The 16,814-nt window shown below is 39.6% G+C and overlaps 1 protein-coding gene and 1 long non-coding RNA gene across 11 annotated transcripts in view; one reads left to right on the plus strand and one right to left on the minus strand.

Moving 5' to 3' along the window:
* The window catches only part of PLCB1 (phospholipase C beta 1), a 378,680-nt gene that overhangs the window by 354,621 nt on the left and 7,245 nt on the right, over window positions 1–16,814 (plus strand). The window lies entirely within an intron of this gene.
* Window positions 1–16,814, minus strand: part of LOC118163464 — a 68,308-nt gene that overhangs the window by 1,384 nt on the left and 50,110 nt on the right. The window contains exons 4-5 of one of the 2 annotated variants that reach the window (XR_004749067.1): window positions 5,142–5,253; window positions 1,749–1,893 (exon numbers count right to left, since the gene is read on the minus strand). This is a non-coding gene — a long non-coding RNA (uncharacterized LOC118163464). Of the gene's footprint in view, window positions 1–1,748; window positions 1,894–5,141; window positions 5,254–16,814 lie in introns of those variants that run through there. The other variant, XR_004749068.1, reaches the window with a different exon arrangement.

The following is a 16,814-nucleotide window of genomic DNA, read 5'->3' on the forward strand; positions in this document are numbered from 1 at the left end:
GCTTTATGGGAGGGCTAATGATTAGAACATGATGATAGAAGGAATTAGTATTTCAGGGATATCTCTGCTATCAGGAGACATTATGTATAAGTGAGCTCCCTGAAACCTCTTTAAGTATGGTCATACCAGAGCTTTCACTGACATGGAGATGACAATAAACCACGCACCGTTGTCACTGAATCAGTGAATCCTGTTTGCTTTGTATTTTTATTTAATATTTCTCTTTCTACTGCTGCCTTCTGCAATGTTTTGATTTGTTTCTCTTTGAGAACTGCCATAGTATCTCCATGAGGACTGTATTTGGTAACAAAACCAACCTTTCTGCTGCAGTTACCTGGATGCAAAGGATTTTGATCAACTGCCAGGCAGGCAGTGTGTGCTTTTCTGCATCTTGTGTCTCAACTTGTACACACGCTCAGGAGTAGAAGAAGCTTTCTCAAGAGTGCTGCAGCTCCACCCTGCTAGGGAATGTCCTTGTATGGCTTTTCACCATCCCATACAAGGCCTTAACAATTGTTTTATAATTTATAGCCCTTCCTAATGATAACCAAGGCCCAGGTTTTGAGACTATGCTTCTGGTCTGTGTGGTGCCAATGCTGGTGTTAGCAGTGCTACACCTTCAGCAGTGGTGAAGGAGCATGTTTGCCATGATTGCTGCTCTCCTCCCTAGCCAGCAGCAGTGTGTCAATGCCTTGTGCATCCCCAGGGGTTGTTCTATTAGCCTGCCTAGGGGGTGTTGTTTGTTTTTTAAATGCATATATACTTCCATGGGCATTTACAGGTAAGAAAGAAGGAACCAGCTCCGTGTGTTTGATATGTATCTTGCAAAATAGAGATTTGCTTCTAGACTCTACTGAAATGCAAATGCTAAATAAGTTTGATTTACAGCATGTGACAATAACTTGATTGTTCAGGCTTTTTATTTTTGTTTTGCTGTGGATCACCTGTCTCTGCCTATATGGACACTAACATATTTTTCCTGAATCTATACATATCATCATATACTTATAATTTATTTTAACATTTCTACTATTGAGAAGAGTTTTTCTAACACTTTTTAAGAAGAATGCAGTTAATTCTAAATATTTTTTAGTTCTCTCATTTGATAAGGTCAGCTATTAAAGCTGCTAGGTGGGGCTTTGATTGCATGAATGTTGTTTTCCTCTTGGATACAGGCAAGGCAACTAAAAGTGTGTGTTTCCTGAGCAAAGTAGTTGTGACAAAAGAAAGTAGAGGACATAATGAATATGTTGGCACCTTGACAGTATTCAAAAGAGTGACTTAGTCGAAATGGCAACATTAAATTGGCAATTGTTCATTAAGGAACTGGGATTTCTTTGCTGTTTATGTTTAAGTGTCATGAGAATATTGATTTCTCTTCCTTGGGGATATTCCTGAAAAGCAGGAGAATAGAAATACAGCTGAGCTGCCTTGAAACCACTCTGTGAACATTTAAAAAAAAAAAAAAAAAAGATGTGCTTAACTCTGTTCTCGCCATATATCATTTACATTTTAAACAATATGAGGCCAACCTCACGTCCCCTGCTTGGGTCAAATCAGGGTATCTTGGGAGGATGGTGGGCAGCTGGGCAATCCAATTGCTCCTGCAAATGTTACCTCAGAGAAGAACCTCCTGTGGCAGCCATGTAACCACTTATAACACCTTGTCTGGTCCACTGCAGTTATTCTTTCCTTTGCTTTGTCCTGCTCTCAGGAGTTCAGCTTCATAGACTGCGTACAGGGGAATGTGGTACTAGGGAAGCTGTGCATGCTGGAATTAGCATTCAGTGTGTCCTATCTGTGCATGACACTGGGAAACAGCGTGGATCAGCACTAGGAACACAGGGAGCTCCAATCAGGGGGGAAAGAATCCACCCCACAGTTTCACCTGCTCTAAAGGAAATATGAGAATGATGGGAAGTTCTTTTTTCTTCCACTCCTTTCTGCCCCAAGTTCTCATGCTCTGAAGTGGCTGGGTAGGAGGAGGTGGGTGGCACAGAAGGGAAGAGAAGAGTCAAGTTTTCATGCAAGCCATCGAGTCGCATCTCAGCGTTCTCTCCCATACAAGAAACCAGTGACTTTGGGCTGAACAAAACTAATGACCTTAGAGAATATTCATATGCAGGAGAGGTATGTAATCCTTATAAGTCATGATAGTAGCTGTGCAGAAATGTAGAGAAATGACCTAAATTCACAGCTTCATTCAGGAACTGTCTGAATCCACTAGTAAATATTAGTCATCTATAGCAGAAACTTTCATTTGATAACAGTGATTGATCTTGTCAACAGCAGAAACCTAAGATTTTTTTTTTTGAGGCAGAATAAGAGAATGTAAACATAAAAAGTCTTGTCTGAATATGCAGCTCTTTTTTTTCCATGCATCCCTTCCAAGCCAGGAAGGGATGGCTTGTGATAGCTCTGAAAAGAAAGAAAGTTACTGCTACACTTTCCTCATCCTTTAAGATCTTTCAGATAAACATTTAAGTGCATGATAGAGTTTTTCAGTAGGCTCCAGCCATGTTAGGTGCTGTCTAGAATCAAGCTGGTGTCTTTTCTAAACCTGGATTTTTGTAAGTCTTTTAATTCCTGTTACGTACAACTAGAACTCTGTGCGGTGCAATGTCAGCCTGCATGCTTAATTACTGTATGGCCTGTGGGAATAATATTGCATGTGGTAGCTCACATTCTGACATCTTTATTTTCACGAAGTAGGTGTTAACGCCTGAATAAAACATATGGCTTGAGGCACATAGGGCAAATTATTTCACCAACTGCTGATACTGAAAGTTAGTATTTCTAGAAACCATTAGTATACAGAATAGATTATTTCCTGATGTTCTTCTTGAGATTATTTAATACCAGGATATTTAGAAGTATCTGGCTCGGAGCTGCATTTTGCAGGGTTGCATAGGTCAGTGGGATCTCAGTGTAATATTTCTGCTCACAGAGTGATATTTTCTTCTAAAAAATCTGAAAGCCCAGATCAGGTTTCGGGAATCGGTATTCCTGATAGGACTGATGGCCTTGGAAGCAATTAATTCTTTCCTTTTTCTTTTAGTAATACATCTTATATTGCTTAGCTTGGATCCTGCTGAAGTTGAGGTGTGATAGGTGTATGAATCTGTAATGCTAAGTAGCATGGAAATTACAGAACCTCCTGGGAATGATAATTCGCTGTCAGTCTTTTCCTCAAAGACTCATTGTAATTCTGAGCAGGGGCTCATGCTCTCTGTGGCATAATGGAATAAACTCTGCAGTAACTTTTCCTCAGTTCCATGGCAGTGTTAATGTCTCCTCTTGGCCTGGAATACCCTTCATTCCCATCTGTATTCAGTCAGACACTACTGTGGCTCACATTAGAAAATACTAGTTGATTGAAAATTAATTCAATTTTAAAGCTATTACTTTGGTTTGTTTGTTTGTTTGTTTTTTACTTTTTAGGTGATTTTTTTTTTAAGTCTGTAGTTAATTTCTTGTAATATCAGCTGCTCCTTAATGGCTGCTGCTCCCTCAAAGTAGATTCAGTTAAGTGATATAAACCGTGTTTGAGGATTTGATCCAGGCCAAGATAATCTCTCTTGGTAGCTGCAGGAACTGATATAACGTGAAAAGGCAATAAGCTTGCTCAGAGATCTTTTGTGTGAAATAGGTGTCTGTCTTCCTATACAAACATGAGTAAAGTGGAGCATATGGATTGCAAATACGAATGCTGCCTGCTAAGAAGTTGAGAGTGTCCTGTGCCCTTCTGTGTTCCTTTTCAAAAGTTTTCTGGGCAAGTAAGCTTCACCACCCTTTCTTCGTAGTGTGGACAACTGTCAGAGGTCACCACCATGACAGGTGACAGTGTCCATTTTCATGTCCAGTTCTGTCAGTACCCAGAGATTTTTCAGCAGGTCTCTCCTTCAATAATATGCAGGAGATCAGAAAAAAAAAAAAAAAAAAAAAGCAAGTATCTCACCAAAGACCCTTTCTTTACCTGGGTCTGCTGTGAATACTTCAGTAATGTGAATTTTTATAGAAAATCTCTGTTTATGCCAGTGAAGTCAGTATTTTGATTTACATAAAAATAGTCAGATGCCCTCTTATTTTTCCCATATTTTTTGTGAGTATATGCATCCACAAACGTACAGACATGCCATAAGAGGATAGACTCGGTATTCACCTTCATTTCCCTCCTATAACAATTGAATGAGCATTTAGAGGAGCACTTTTTAAATAAACATGCATATAGTAGGGAACACCTTAGAGTGTTTTTTAACAAACTTACATGTCAGGATACTGACATAAGGAAATCTCACAGTGGCTAGGCTGCATGTCAAAGAGGTTATCATTTTCCATGCACAGAATGTTAAATCACTACTGTCTGAGGATAAAGAGCTGTATTACACACAGAAAGGTAACTGCCCGATGTTCTGCCTTTTCTTATCAAGCAATAGTATAATTAAGTGCAAGATACTGGAGACAGTAAGGTGTAACAGCTTGGTAGCTGTTGGTGTAGCACGCAGAGAAGTCTTAAGATAGCAACCTGCCTGTTTCGGTTTGTCTGATTTTAAAGAGGCATCATTCTCAGGTGTACTTTCTGATTACCTCCATCAGACATTCCTTCCAACAGAGAATATTTCAGCTGCTTGTTCCTAACTTCTGTGGCGGGAAGACACCATCCAGCTGAATGTTCTCTGACCCCTCATGGATGCTGCAGGCATACAAGACTCAGGAAAAAATACCTATCGATTAATAGTTGCACTTTTAAAAATAATTCCACGTCCCATCACTGCTGCCGCTGAGGATAGTGGCTGCAGTCAGCAGCTGTGACTGATGTAGCAGTCCATGCTGTGTACCTCTGACAGATGCCAGCGTGAACCAGCTATAATGGTACAAATGCCAAGTTGTAGTTTCAGCACATCATTGCAGCAAAATACATCCAGACAAGGGAACTTCTATTTTAATAAGATCTATTCTGTAAAGACAGAAATACACAAAAGAGTGCTTTGAAGCCTTCTTTGAGAGCCTAGAAAGCCTACAACAACTAGAAACTAAAACTGGTGACTTCTCCTGATGTATAGATGTTCCTCTGCAACCAGCCTCCCTCTGTCTTCTAAAAAAGAGTAGCTAAACTAATTAAAATTCCCATCTACATTTACCTTGCACTTGTAAATGATCCTGTGGCAGAATCTTCTTAATCAGCTGTTCTTCAGGTTATATATGTTGCTGTCCTTCCTTTGCATTAATCACTGGAGTTCTTTTCTTTTTTGGCTGAAACAGTCATACCGTATGATCAGAAAATGAATGCACTGAAAATGCAACACTGCAAATTAAACACGTGGATAACAGCTCGTGGCTTTGGTAGTCTGTGTTAACATGTGACAAGCAGAGAATAGTAAACTGAGAAAGAGTTCTCTTGTGAATTCAGTGCCCCCATTATCTCTCCTTCTTTATCCGAAGGGCTGAGGAAATCTTTTTTGTTAGCCAAGTCTGCTTGGTGCTTTGGCTTAATTTTCACTGCATAATTTTAAATACAGATTGTGTCTACAGTGCTGCAGTTAATGGATAGCCTAAAGACTTATTATTTCAAACTAATTGATATGTAAGAAAGTTTAAATAACGTGTTATTTTTTTTCTTAGGAATAACTCCTGTAACTAACTCAGAATAATCGTATTACTGTTATATAGAGTAGCAGTTGACTTGCTTATCCACTCACCAATACTAAATCTAATGCTTGTCTGTAGTTCTATAGTTCTAAATCCATTTGCATTAGATGCAGAAAAGATGGTATTTTATAAGTCATTGTTCTAAAAGATTTTTTTGCAAGTAAACAATCTTAGTCATTTCTGAAACTTGCCTACCATCATTTGGAATACTCCCCAGATTCAAAATCAGTCTCTGTTATTCTCAGTAAAATGTGTACTTTACACATTTTTTAAAAAGAGCTTTAACCCAAGCAACAAGTATTTTCAAAGTATATTGTTGCTTCCTCAAATAACTGAATCACTTTCCATGCGAGACATGTATTTTTCTAGTGTTCATTAAACTTAGATTCAACTAGACTGTGATCAGAACTGGCATGACAGAATATATTGTAAAGTTATAAGACCTCTCAAGAACTTCTTAATGCCTTTGGAAGATGTCAAGTACTGCAGTAATAATAAAATACAGATAGAGCATTAAGAAGATAAGTTCTTTTAATGGAAAGTGGTTCGGTTATACTGCCAATTCTTTTTCTTAAATAAGGTTTTACACAGTACAAAACTTTTACAAGATAGAGGCTACCAACAGCGATACACACAAATGAGATCAGATTAAAAACAAATCAGAGCTCTAAGGAGGTCATGTTATACATTTTGATGGCATGTCAGTGGAAAAAAAAAGCAAAGGACTTAGTGAAGTTCCATGGGATTCATCTCAGTTCAGGCTTGACCCTCTGGTGAACTAAACTTGGATGAACTATATTAAGTTCAGAAAGAGAGAGGCCAGGGACCAAATCCAGCACACACTGATGTCAACAGAAAAATCTCACTCTTCCTGTAGTAGGCTTGAGAGCGGGAGGAGGCCCCAGTGTGGTCTCTGCACACTGAGACCTGTGGGAAAGGAAGGTACTGAAGGAAACGATTCCTCATGGTGCTGGTACTTCGTCCACCTTCCTGGGGGCTGTTCTTTCTCATTGGGCCCATCATGCTGTTCTTGACTGGCTGTGCCTGAATCTTTCTATACAGGATAGGACACCATGGACAAAAGGTACTTTGCGTCCTTCTCAAACCTGCAGCTTCACACTGTGCTCTAAAGGAAATGTTTTCTCTAATTAAGCATGGACTCTCCCTCTTCAGCCCATTCTCTTGAATACAGCAAGCTGTTACCAGTATGAAGGTACCACTGGCCAGTGTTAGTAAGTTGTGGCATTCCTTATTTTCCTGTTTCTGCTGGCTATACCTTCTAGGGAATATATTCCTCTTCCTTGGCAAGAGGTCTGACTGCAAAAACTGGTGGCAGTATCATTGACCAATCTGCTCAAGAGGACTTTAAGATGTCCAACTGCACTGCAAGGTGAAAAATACACCATAGAGCAGACTTCAACATGCAAGTGCTCCTCTGTGTTTATGATTTGCATGTTTTCTGTCAGCATAGCCCATTGAACATGTTCCACCACACTTGGGAACAGCTGACCTGAGGATCTCTGCTGGCTGGTTGGGCTGCAGCACAGTAAGGGTGGTAGTTGTTCACCCATACTAACTAAAAGGGACAAAACACCTTTGGAGGCTTCCCTTCTTCATGGAGCTCAGGTGCTTGACAGAGACCCACATCGGGTTGCATGCAGAGAGAAAAAGATCAGTGGGTCTGGACATGAGAATGGCATCTGACCTTTTCCACAGGAATTTGTTGTCCCTACCTGTCTGTTGAAACAGGCCTGGATTTTAAGCAGCAACCTGGCCCTGTTTCCTAAACTCTTTCGTGCTTTGCAGCTACCTTCAGTTGTTAAGTCAAGATAGTTGAAAATCCTGATTAGCTTTGGATCTCTGTTTGGGAACGAGTGTGCACTTTGTGCTATTTAGTGCTGGTGCTTCTTTCATTTGACCTGGTTAGTTTTTGCCTGTATTTAAATGGTTGCTGGTACTGTAAATCCAAAACCCATCAAAGTCAATCACTGTCTTCTTGTAAACATAAATGAACTTTGGCTTTGCCTCTTAACAGGAATGAGGCCAACCTACTCTGTGCAGCACTGGGACAAGATTTTTGTTGTTTATCTAGCATTATGAGTTACCTTATATGTCAATTTTTGCATTGTGGGATGCTTGCTAAACGTCATTGAAATAAAGTTTTCTGCATGGCTCATTTAAACTTGATGGGTAATTAGAGAGTTGCCTGAGTTTGTGATAGTTAGTGTTAATATGACCCTTGAAAAAATGTTTAAATAAAAAACAACTGAACTGAAACATTAATCCCTTGAACTTAATCATGAGGATAGCTCCATTAACCTCCCTTTGCACAGTGTTCCTTAATCCAGTAATAGCAGTACAGTCACAAGAGGTATTTTTCCTTTTAAGTTCATTGTAGTATCAAAAAGTAAAAGCCTTTAGGCTATTTTTAATGAGGCTGAACCTCTGGGCAGTGCAGCTCTTACATTAAGCTGTAAAGTTTTAAGAGGTACAGTAAAAATTCCATACTAATTTTGCACCCCAAGTCAAAAAATAATAATAATAAAAAAAAGTAAAATACTCTGCTGTGCAATATAGCACGAAACAATGAGAAGTGGTGGGTATAAGGATGAAAAAAAGATGGAAGTAGAGAGAAATGAAGATAGCACTAGTATATGGACATGTATGGACATAGAGCAGCCATTACCAACATCAGACTTTGCACTCTTAACAGCAACGGTACAACTTAGTTTAATATTAATTATATAATGAATTTAAATCGAGTCCCTACTTTTTGTCGTTGTTAAGCTCAGTCTCAACTTACCTTACACTGCCCTCTTGGCAGTAGAAAGGCCAAAGTACTAAACCATTATTCCTGCAAGATGGAAAGTGAAGGACAGTAGCTTTGTGTCCACTGTTAAACTTCTGCTAGGCATATAGTAATGCCAAAGTTGAGTGGTTTTGAATATTTTGCCTTGAAGAAGTAAAACATGATGATTTTTTCTAATGCTTTTACTAAAGCAAGCAAGCAAACAAACAAACAAAAAAAGAGCATTTCAATAATTCATTCTGAGATGGCTAAAATCATGGACAGCAGTTCAAAAATGTATAGATTATCCTGCCAAAACTTTTTTTTTTTGACAAATAAGCTGTGAAAAAAAAAAAAAAAAAAAGGTCACCTAACCCCACCTGTGAAGCAGAGTAGCAAAGTCAATATAAAACAGCTGTGAGATGAAAATGTGCTTGTGTACTTCTGTTTTATTGCCTTCCCAAAGTGGTCTCCGTCCAAGACATGAATAGCTGAACTATCTCTCTTGGGTTGCTCTTCAAGCACCTAAGAAATTTCATGTTTGGTCTTGAAGATGTTGCTTTCATCAAATTACAAGTATTTACATTTATTAATCATTTGATCAACATCTGCCTCAAGATCTGGGTAGCAGAAATCATATTTAAATTTCCAATTCTAGCACAATAGCTAAAAAGTTGAAAGCTTCTAGAGCACCTAAATGATTTGAGAGACTGTATCTTAATTTTCAAAATTAGCTAATTCTAATTTAACCTGTTCAGTAAATATTTTTTTTTAAATAAGACAGCTAGAAAATAATATGCTTATCATCCAGTCATTCATCCACTTAATCTCTAATTGTCTTCTGGGAAAGATAATAAACACTGTCAAACTTCTGAAATGGCAAAGTGTGATACAGGTAATTTTCTTTTTAAAAAGTCCTTCGTATGTCAAATGAAGTTTTCCTTTTATTGGTATGTTTAGGGATTGGTATGTGGGTGTTAGAGCAGAACAGGCTACTTCGCTGAAACAAAAGCTGCACACTACTCTCTCAAAAGAAAGCCTTAGCTTGTAATGTTACATTTTTCTTGTCTTTCCACAAACTTATTTGAAGAAAGACAGACAGTGGTCAGAGGTAGGGCTAATGATCAGAAATGATATCTGGATTTATTTGGCAGTGTGGCAGTTGCCCCACTGCCTACTTTCAAATGAAGTGAAGAGCACTGCTGGAATTGAGACATTACAATAAATAGTAGAAATATTTGCCAGTGTTTGCTTAATGTTACTACCATATGCACATCTGACTGCATACATTTGTGTGTGTCTGATACCTCTGAGTTAGATCCTAAATATATTTTTTTCATTAGGTTATGTTAGAGAATAATAGGTTGGTTGCTAAATTGGCTCATCGTTTGGGGAGATGCATATCTCTGCTAATAGTAAAGAGAAAGCTAGATTCATGTTGCTAGTGAGCTGGAAATATTTTGGAATAGCCTCCATTGTTACAAAGGATTACAGAGCTGCAACTACCTGAAAAGATTTTGGAAGAAACTTCTAAGGCTTTGATCTTTATTCAGAGAGTACTTGCTTTCTAGTCTGAAAACAATCATTTTAACAGGATACTAACAGAAGGACTGACTGCTCAGTAATTTTCCAAGCACTCTTTTCAGTGAGGTTCCATCCTGCAGAGACCTTCTAATATGAAGAGGTATAGTCAGTTTGAGTCAGGCTTTATTAGCCTGATTATTTTTTGAACTAATGACAGTTTGCTTCTAAAACTCCTTGCAGCTCCCTGACAATAATCAATGACATGGAAATTATACTGAGCATATACCTTAAGAAGCATGCTATCTCAAGATGCACAGACCTCAGTGTGTGTTCAGAGCTTTTGTTACTCTAAACAGGCTTGAGACCTTGGGCTGAGTAGGAGGGCAGAGCAGACTATCACAGCGAAAGGAAGTGCCAGACTTAATCATAGGATGTCTCCCTTTTCCATTGAGTAGCACAGGGATGCCTCTAGAGAGAGACAGAGAAATAAATTACTTATTTCCTTTTCATTTCATTGTTGTGTTTGAGAAGCAATCTCTCTGCTCAGGGGGAATTTTCTGCAATACTGATGGGATTGCTAGAGATGTCCTGCCTAGAGTCAGACACAGGCTACGCTATAATTATCTGTTAGCAAGGTGGATGTGAGAGACTGAAAAGCACTTTGTTAAACTGTATTCAGAGTTCAGTTTAGGCAAGGATCCAAAAGATGCGGTGTGGATTTCACCACTGTTCTTTCAGGTCTGTACTTCATCAGCTCCTGAGCCCTTGCACAGGAGGCCTTAAGCACCTGAAGCTTTCTTGTCCTGTCTCTCTCCTTTTTCAAAAATAGCCAGAGCCTTGCACTCTGCAGAATAGCACCACTTTTAGCAAAACAGATTATATAAGTGGCCCCATGGATTCCAGGACCCCCAGGAGGCACCCTATTCAGCTGCTCTGGTGCTGCACAGCTCTGAGAGCCTCGTGTCCTCTGGTCCACCCGGGATTTGAAATATTCCTGGACTATATTGTTGCTGTTATAACCTCCAGATGTCATTTAAAAGGAGTTTCCAAGGGACTGTTATGGCCTCTTGAGCTGAGAGTTGCAATACTGCTACTCTTTCAAGGCTTGTGCTATTGGACAGTCAGCTGCCTGTTTACGGGATGCAACATGGAAAGGAAGAAATCACCATCAGTAGAAGGTAATGGATGCACTGATCTTTTGCTTGCTTGCTTGTTTAGAAGACAGTACCCAAAATATGGACAGCATTTTTTATGAAAGGACCAATTAAGAAGCTCCATTTGAGCTATGTCACTAAAGTTATTTATCCTGGATCCATCCCAATAAACTAAGGGTAGTATCTGTTGATAGATGAGACTTCAGTGGAATTTCTCTGGATTTTTTGCATTGAAACAGAGCAGATTCTCTTCTGCTTACAGTGAAGTTAACTTTCTCCAGTGGTAATGAAAAAGCAGAATCTAGCCTGAAAATATTATCCATATTCATGAAGAAGGGATTTTTTTCCCATTCATACCAGCTCAAATTATCTTTATTGACATGTATCATGAGATGCATAGGTCACATATTTATACAGTCAACAACAACAACAAAAAACACTTGACAGCTTAAGAAAGCATTTTATCCACAAAAAGAAACAATTACACAAAATACTCATCAAAAAGAAGAATGATTCCAAATATACAGCTTACAAGGCATGGAGGAGGACTTTGCATGAGAATAAATTGCTGCCCTGCTGAAGAAATAGGAAACAAAGTTACTGTGAAGAAAATCCTCCCACAGAATTCAGTACAAGCTCTCTCTTTAGAATGCACAAGATCTGAAATTACTAACAATAATATAACTGCCAGTAGGAAAAAGTCACCATTTTAGGCTTTTGCTGCAAGGAACTTCTCTAACTCAAAAGTTTTCATCAGCAGTACAGTGCAGGCACGTGTATATATACTACATACATAATCTGGGTACCAATAGGCATCTCATCACTCAAACATTCACTTTTTAATTAGCTCTTGGAATTGATGTTGCTTTAGTATACAGAAAGAAGATATAAGTTTCTTTATGAAAGTGTTAAAACCTAGGAGCCTAGGTCCCAGGTTTCTTCGCAGTCCCATTGGTTTAATTGAAGTTGCAGTTAAGAAAGGTGGAGACGCAGATTGATGAAGGCCCTAAGGTTACAGTCTAATGCCTTGAGACAGCAGATATTAAAGGACTCATTTATGTGGGGACTTGTACATTGGGGAGAGCGCAGCAAATCACCTTTGCTTTAGTAAGAAGAGACACAAAGCTGAAACATGGAAGACAGCAGTCAGGGGATGTCAAACAGGGAGCATATGAAGAAGGGAAGATAGCACAATATACAGTTTCTAGATTCCTTGGCTTATAAAGGGCTTCAGGTGCTATATTGACTTTTTCAAGCATGTGTTGGGGCAATTTCTAAAGTAGAGTATCTGGATGGTGAAACCCGTTGACATGGGAAAACAGGGGTGGGTCAGTCGAAAATACAGCTACCCCTGAGCAAGGGCCCTTGATCTCAGTCAGGAGTAGCACTAAGACCATGCAGAATAAGATTATCTTGGACCTTGTATGAAGGATTAGGGGAGTTTTATGTGGAAGAAAAAGGGTTTGAGGTGGGGCTAATGGACAGAAAGTCCTGAGGTTGGTTATATCTGTCATGGTCTGAAAAGTAACCATTATTTGTAAAGGCAGTGGTGGTGGGAGTGCAGCAAAAACTGAGATGTCCTTGTCTGAGGACAGGAATCATTAATGGGAGCTTTCCACTCAGTGTAAAGACCACACCAGCTGTCATTTACCTAGTGCAATGCGTGTACCCGTGCTGTCTCTGTTACGGAGTGCCTTTAGGTTTTCTTTAACGATACCATACACCAGCATTATTTGAGATAAGGCCTCAGCTACTTAACAGCTTTCTTTCACGTTTAGCTATATCGTCCTTGAGTTAAGCCCAAATGCTAACACAGTGGTATGTTCCTTTATGCACTTGCTTATGGTTGCTGGGAGAACGAGAAAATACTTTCCTTCAATTCTCCTTTGCTCTCTAATGAGCTCTGCACATGTAGCGATGTTAACTCTGCATTCCCAGCTCTGGCTTCCCGAGAAACTGCATTTCCCAGCTGCTTTCTTTGGGCCATTCTTCTACATGGCAGATGCAGGTATATCACTTTGGGGGAATGCCTGTAGAGGAGTCCTGGGTCTCCCCAAACCCATCAGCCTCACCTTGAGTCACCTTGCAGGCCCCATGGTACGCTGAGCCCCACGGAGGGACCAAGGCCGCAAGAGGCACCAGGGCAAGTAAGCAGTGGTTACTCCTTTGTCTTCCCAGCAGAAATCTGCTTAGTGGAAGGAGTAACATGGTTCTTAATAAGAAACTCCTCCTGTTTCCAATTAAACAAAAATTGCTGCCTATAAATCACTTGATCCCTGAGCTCTGTTCCTCAATTTCACTCTCCCTGTTATTGAGCCTCCATCTGCTTTTAACAATTCTTGCTACTCATATGTCTTTTAATGCTGTATCCCTCCAGAATGGCTTTCTAATTAAGTAAGCTCTGAAAATGAAAAGTAGCAGAACAGCAGCTTGCTTGCTCTCTGTACCCTTAATCCAGGAGTCCTGTATGTGCTATTTTGGAAGCTAAATTGAGGTCACTGACATTATGCATATTTGTTGTCTGATGCAGTCTTAAAAGCCCCAAATCCTCTATTCAAAATTATCTTTAGGCATATGGGTCAAACATTTGCAGGAAGAAAAACAATATTTGGAGCTTTAGCAGATTTAGAGAAATGGGGGAGGAGTGAGAAAGGGCCTGCAATCTCAGACCAGTATTTCTGTTGCAGTTTGCTTTCACTGACCAGTGAAGACATTGGTGTCACCGGAGTTAATAGAATAAACAGTTCCAATGATATGTGAAAAGGAAAATGGGAGCTTTGCTAAACAGAAATGTCCTGTAGAGGTTGCAGGCACCCTTTTGTAACGAATCATGTAGAGACTGGTTATTAATTCTTGTCAGAATGCATCCTGATGAAACTGCATAGAAGAAATTAATGCAGTTGAGATTATAATCAAAAAAAAAAAAAAAAAAAAAAAAAAAAAAAAAAAAAAAAAAAAAAAAGACCAGGTAGTATTTCTGTGCCACTAAATCTTATACTGCATGTTGGTAGTGCCACAGAAATTATGGATACAAATCAGTATCAAAGTGCAACTGGTAAACAAATACAGTAACCATGTAAAAGTCATTTGGTTTGACATTTTGATACCCTCAACCTCAAGGGGAAATAATGCAAATTATGATTTTTTCACATTTGGATTCAGAATTCAAAAATTGTTAAAATCTTTTTCAAAAGCTTGAGAATAAAGGGTCTCCTTTGGGAAAGTCAGACATTGCTGGAGATACTGAACCATTTAGTCCTCAGCGCGCATTTTATCTTGATTGTTAAGCCAGGTAATTTTGATAATTTTTCATTCATAATTCCTTCATCACTCACAGCTAGAAAGAGCATGATCAGGGTAAGAAAATATTTACGAATAATGCAAAATAAGGTAGGTTAAAAAGAAAGGCTAAAAGGAGCACAAAACTCAGAAAATTGGCCTTACAGAAAAATTGGAAGCAGTATGGAAAATCTGAGACTAAGAAAAGTTTATTTTGAGTCATACTAAATATTTTTCATTGGAAGAACTTCATCAAAACAAATATGGCCTTCATGAATGTTTTTGATTCAACAAAATTGCATTTGGTGGGTTATTTTTTTCCACCAAAATGTTTAACCAGTTGTATTTTAGACATAACTTTCTCAAAACATTTTTAAGATGAGTTCTTCAGATGCTCTTCAAGTAGTGACCTTTCCATTATTTTGAGTTGAAAATATATTTTTATTAAATGTGTGATCTGGATGGATCTTAGTCCTTGTGTGATAGTGGGTTGGTTTTACGTTAGATAACTGCCTCAGGGATGGGATCTTACATCAGGGGAATGATACTATGTGGTCACTCTGTTGCGCAGACCAAGTGTGCAATCTGCCAAGCTGTACGGGGAAGGAAGAGAAGGGAAAATAGTCTGGAAATCGCTGTGTTTACTAACTTCCGAAATGCCCCTTTTGAGGTGCGCTGGGAACGAGCAGCAATGTGCATGTTAACAACTTCAAAGCATTCAAACTTCCTGTTGTGACAGGAGGGCAAGAGGTTGGACATGGTTTCCCCCACAAATTCCCTTAGGCTGCCAAGGTAGAGGTCGGAGGTCGGATGGGAGTGGTGTTGCCTGTCAGCCAGCTGTGTGTTGGTCTGTTGTCTTCAAGCCATTGAGACTGGCTGTGGGGAAGAGGTAATAGACTTTCACATGACCCTGGCAACTGCACCAGCCCACAGATGCATTCCCAAATTTGTTGTGTGTGTGATTCTGGTATAGATGCTCCAATTACAACAGGATTGAGAACTCTTTGGGTCTCCATGACCACACACATACTCACTGGAGACAGCTGGGGTCAAATTTTAGTCCACTGGTTTTATTTACTGCACACAGTAAGGCCTTTTCTCCTGACGGCCGCAATCCTAGATCCAGTTGCCCAAAACCAGAAATATTGGTGCTTGTGCAGATAACTGCTTCCCATGGGTTGAGCTACCACAAAGGTTTTCTTAACTTTCCTCCACACCTGAAACTTCTTGGTAGCTTGTTTTTAGATTCGTATACCTAATTATCCCAGCTTGTTTGCTTTTCCACAGATATCTTAAAAACAATTTTGAAATGGAAAAAAAAAAAAAAAGATTCATAAGCAGGGATGAGGGATGAGATCTATTTCAGGTAGTGAGAAAAGAGGAGCTCAGTATTCTAAGCTTAAAATTAATGGCAAGATAGTATCAAGTACCCTAAATGTGGAGTAATTAAAGATTAAGGGGTTCAATATATTTATTTTCTATTTTTTCCAAGTTCTTTTAACCAAAACACTCTGTGTGAACTTCAGCACTCCTGGTGACTTGTGTTGGCAGCACGTTGCATTTTTCATGTGATCATTTTATTTTGCTCTTGGTAGAAACAAAAGTTTATTAGATCACGTTGCAAGTATTCAGAAGTCTAGAGGGGATTGCCTGGGATACTCGGAAACCACAATTTCTGCTTCTGTAATTCTTTATTGATCAAAGTTACTGTTCTTAATCCTATGGTCACTATTTTAATGCTGTTATTTTGGTATGCTTAGTAATAATAGCTAGGTATAAGTGCTATAAAGAGCTTTCATAATACCATCTGTTTCCTTCCCTGAGTGCATTTTCCTAGCTTTAAGCTGAATGGCCATATTCACTTTCACCTCCCACATTCCAAGGAAGTGTTGCCGAGGCCTTTCTCTGAATGATGACCCTTTTTGGAAAGCAGTTGTAGCCAAGGATGCCAAAGAGCCCTTTGAAATGAAAGGGAATGTGAGCCGATCAGCTGGGCAGCTGGCTGGCCGCCAGGAGCTCTGCTTGCTGAAGCACAGGCTTAGTCATGTAAAGCCCCGCGTGTTTGCCGTCCATGTGGCTAGCTGCTGCGTTGGTTGGGGCTGAGGTTCAAAGGCTGCAGATTTTGTTATTCCGGGGACACAGAGGCGTGTGAGTCCAGGCCCGTCGGCCATCTGTGCTACCCAACGCTTGGCTGAAGTCAAAAGGGACCCTCTGGCACGGGCTGCCTGAGGGAACCCTTGTGAGGTATAGGTAACAGAGGCAGGACAGTCGTAATCAAAGCGTCAGCATACCTCCTGTGATCCGGAGCGGTGGTGCTTATAATCACAAAGTACACAAGTTCCATGAAGGACAACTTGGTGTCCCCGTTCAGTTTCAGGCCTATCATGATGGGTGTACAGTTTGATAAACAATCATACAGA

The sequence above is a fragment of the Oxyura jamaicensis genome, chromosome 3, assembly GCF_011077185.1.
Source record: "Oxyura jamaicensis isolate SHBP4307 breed ruddy duck chromosome 3, BPBGC_Ojam_1.0, whole genome shotgun sequence".
NCBI classification, from domain to species: Eukaryota; Metazoa; Chordata; class Aves; order Anseriformes; family Anatidae; genus Oxyura; species Oxyura jamaicensis.